The sequence below is a fragment of the Sycon ciliatum genome, chromosome 2, assembly GCF_964019385.1.
Source record: "Sycon ciliatum chromosome 2, ocSycCili1.1, whole genome shotgun sequence".
Classification (NCBI taxonomy): domain Eukaryota; kingdom Metazoa; phylum Porifera; class Calcarea; order Leucosolenida; family Sycettidae; genus Sycon; species Sycon ciliatum.
This window is the reverse complement of record NC_088644.1, coordinates 28280704-28284901: the sequence shown is the minus strand read 5'-3', so window position 1 is coordinate 28284901 and position 4198 is coordinate 28280704. Positions and strand designations below refer to the sequence as shown.

The following is a 4198-nucleotide window of genomic DNA, read 5'->3' as shown; positions in this document are numbered from 1 at the left end:
CCTTGCTTGGCATGGCAGCTCAGATCACTGCGTTGTCAGTGTTGTACCCGTGTACACGGTTCAGTCAGTTGGTGACTTGGTGCGAAAACGAGCTGGGCCTCACCACAATACAAGCACAACAACACGCTACGGCTAAGGTCCAGGATCTAGCCTAGTACTGTCAGGGCTAGTACTTGTACAGAAACACGTGGGCGCCATTTTGGTTCACGTGACATGTGCCACACCATGCTGTGTACAGGGAATCTTGCCGTACTTCGCGTCGACTCTGGCCTGTTCAAATCCACGCAAGTGAGCCACAGTTCTCTCTAGCAGGCTGAGATTTTGCAGGCACCGAGTTCAGATGTGGGCAAAGGGATTCACCGAAGGATTTTTCGATTTTCGCAATTTGGACCTCAAATAACACCCTCAAACTCGGTAAACGTGTCTCACCTCTAGGATCGTTTTGGCGAAATTCGCTTCGGTCAAAGTATGGAGCATCTCCTACTGAAAATTTTGAGCCATCGATTGTCAAAATCGGCTCATGTGGAGCTCACTTGTGTCGTTTTGAAGGACGCTGCGCCACGCGCGATTTGCGCTGGTTCTTTCACAAACGGAAGACACCTTCCAGTCAGAACTGCAGACTGTGACAGTGCAGTGCGCACGGCAAGGAAAAGAAGGAGACGTGCATTTTCCATTTGTTGCACTGTGTCCTTTGCTTTTATTGTTCACTGATAACATGTTCGCAAAATCTTGAGCTAGAGAGAAGACTGACTTACAATCTGATTCATCTAGGCTTCAGCGTGATGCACGTATCCAGACCATAGGAAATATTAGAGTCATGGGAAAGGAACCGGGAACCACGAGAATAATTTTCTGGAGCGAATCCAATTATTACCATGGTTCCTTGTTCTTGAACACCGCGCTCCACATCGTCAATGTTCTGCGAAGTAAGGATTTCAGGACTACTGCCGGTTTGTTCGACCTCTGGGCGATCTGATCTACGTCCAGCTGGCCATGATACTGAGCCGAACTGGCCACTAGTTCGCTTCTTTCTCGACTCGGGATAATCAAGCCGGTCAGAGTGCGACTTTTTCCTACCCTGGATGCGACCCATGGCGCGGACTGAAAATAACTACTGAACACCTCCTTGTACAAGCACTGACATACAAGACCGGTGGTGGGATACAAACTGACAACAGGAAACCCTAACAGCACCCGCTCTGTCAAAGAAAGTCGAAGGGAAGCAGTTCGAACTAGTTCAAGCACCACCAAAAAATAAAAAAACTAGCACTTGCTCTTGCAGCTAGGTCAAAGACTGCACTGGCAAGTACACTTTTTGCACAGTCGCGATCTCGCGGCCCCCGCATCACGTGCGGGTATCTGATGACGTAGAGTGATTCAAGATGGCCTCTGACGTGTTTGCCGTTTTGTGATCCCAAATACCAGCCCTGACTGTAGTACTAGCAGTAGATCTACGCAGTGCAGTACGGGTGTGATAAGAGTCGTAGCGCGTAGCCTTTTGCCAGTTTTGGGGTCCGCGAAGCAGAGATTTTACTACCCCCTTATCCGAAGAGTACTTTCAGTCTGGTCTTTCTTGGCACGGTACGCGGTACGGTACGCGCTGATTTGGCAAAATAAAAATGAAAAAAGACATGATAATTTAATATCGAGCTTTTTTATGGATGCACGCGCAGCGCGTGTGTTGTCTGTTCACGAACACCGGCCCGGAACACCCGCGCGATACGTACAGACTGAGTCACTGGATATCCAGATATCGCGATGATGTAAAGAAAAGTCAAGAGCATTCAAATGGTGTGTGAACGCACTGAAGCACAAGTAAAGACAAATCGACAGCACTCAGCAGAGCTACCATGCGGTGCCTGACCCACCTTGGAGATCCTGCGGCTGTGAATGTGTCTTTGCCAGATAGACTCTACTACAGGTCGTCCCTCGTTAATACATAATCTCTGGGATTTGACAAATGTTATGTATTAACGGGGTTTATGTACTAAACGAAAGTGTACATAACTTGCTTGTATAGCAGAATTTTTCACTTTTTTCAACTTTTCTGAGTGTTTCTTGCTTCCATGACTAGGCAGCGAGATATTCTTGATTCCCTCGATATAACATAAAAATTATGTTATAATGGTCACATTTAGCGAAGATTCTACAGTTGACATTGTACATGCCCCGCCGCGCGCACCTGTACAGTCACTCGAAAAAAAACAGAGCTTTGTCGGTTTGTGATGTGCGCTCTGATTTCTATGCTAATAGACCGATCCCCTTATTATACTGGGTTCGAGCACGGGGGCAACCTCACTCGCGATCGAGCTAGTTTTTGAACGTGACAGCATCTTTGACAGTGTGTTTCAGGTTTGTTTTGGAATGTCTTCTGCTTAGTTCAAGTAGTTTGCGATGGCTTCGAGCGGTGCTAAACCTCCTGCTGGTAGGAGCAGAGTCTCCGAGAGAGACATGGACTGTGATGCCGCTGCAGGATTTTTTCAAGGCGCGGGAGGGAACGATCTCGGGCCACAAACAGGAGTTACTCCAGAGGTGAGTTTTTTTGTTGTTGAAATATTTGAATCGCGAATCGTGTTGTGAGATTTATCTTGTGCCTAGGCTACAGCAGACCACATTTCTTTCTCCTTGCGATCGGTGCTGAAGATAATATTAACCTTTTCTGGTCTGTCTTTTCCTCTCCAGAGCCATCTTCTATGAAGGTAACCGTGGTGCTGCCAAGTCACCAAGTCGCGATCAGCAGCCCTGAAGTGGAAAATCGATTTTCCAACGATCTGGTTGGACATCAGCCACTAAAGTACTTCTGATTTGCCTGTAATGACAACAGCAGCCATCCTTGGACACCTTGCAAAGACAGGAAAAGCCACTGGTGGAAGCGACTGCTATGAGGTGACGATAGCAGTGCAGTGGTGATCGCTGTTTTGTCAAGTCGAAGGGCTAGCCAACCCAGAGGAAGCATAAAAAAACGATGAGCAGTGCGTGTTATTTGTTGAGCGTGAAGAGCTAGAGGAGGACAGTGCAAACACATGGACGGAGTGGATGGTGTTTGAAGAACAGTGTGCTGTGTGCCGGCTGGTGGTGATGGTGGTCTTTGTCAGCATGTATTCGTGCTGCTCCTTGTGCTGGAACACTTCTCGCCCAGGAAGGTAGATTGCGTGCTCCCTGGCCCTCAGTTGGCTATGGGGCATTTGTTCCAGGAACATTACCCCAGAGCCAATGATGAGTCGTACCTTTGAAAAGTCGAAGCTTGCTGTTAATCGCAAGCGCAGCGCAGTGGATTGCTCCCTCTTCGAAGCACGAGGGCCAAAGCTTGCCGCTGTCTGCAGCAAAGTGTGTGTGCGGTTCTTTCGAACCTATGAATATACCCCCTGCACGTTCAGAGTGAACTATTTTCTAGTATATTTAACATCCTCAACCCGCCACCGCCATGCGCTCTTGGCCGAACTAATGCACGAAGCATAAACACACCAGCACAGCAAGGACACTTCCGTTGACAGATATTGTTTACGCCTCTAGACCGCTGTTTCTTTTCTTCGAGCTCATCGTTAGAGGAGGATAGTAGCAGGATACTAATGATGATATAATAGAAGATGATAGACGGTTTATGGTCCGATATTGATGATTGAAGATCTAAGAAAGCAATGACAGTGATTGCGAAATGGATAATATTATCATGATTATATGCCAGTCTGGTAATGCGTTGTACTAGTGGACAGTATTGAAATCATCACTGCATTTGATGCAAATATTGGTATACCTTTGGTTTCAGTATTGGAAAAAAAGAGTAAGAGAACCTGGTTGATTTGGTTGCATCTGCGACTGGCTACTGGGTGTTGTGATCAGCAATGTTACCATGGGAGAAAATAAGAGCGCAAGGATCTGTTGGGTCTTGTTGTGCCGGTGCGAGAACCCTAAGTGCATGGCAAAATAGAACTGTTTCATCCACAATGCAGAATGTCTTGCGGCAAGAGTCCATAATTTATGCACATAGTTTATGCACTCTTGCTTGCGGTACATGGCATTGATGACTGAACATCTCGCCAGCTCGCCCAAATGGGGATCATGCCCAAACGGAGGAACAAGACAACTTTCCAGCTCAGCTAGCTATATAGTATATACCGTGAAACGGATGATTAACTTGTGCCACGCATTACAGCTTCTGTCCCATTCGGCCCAGGCTTAGACACATCAATGCCAATAG

At 47.1% G+C, this 4198-nt stretch overlaps 1 long non-coding RNA gene across 1 annotated transcript; it reads left to right on the top strand.

Moving 5' to 3' along the window:
- Positions 1-2257: 2257 nt before the first annotated feature.
- Positions 2258-3790, top strand: LOC135809533 (uncharacterized). Its single transcript, XR_010552208.1, has 2 exons — positions 2258-2532; positions 2683-3790. It is a non-coding gene; the product is annotated as an uncharacterized LOC135809533 (long non-coding RNA).
- Positions 3791-4198: the final 408 nt, after the last annotated feature.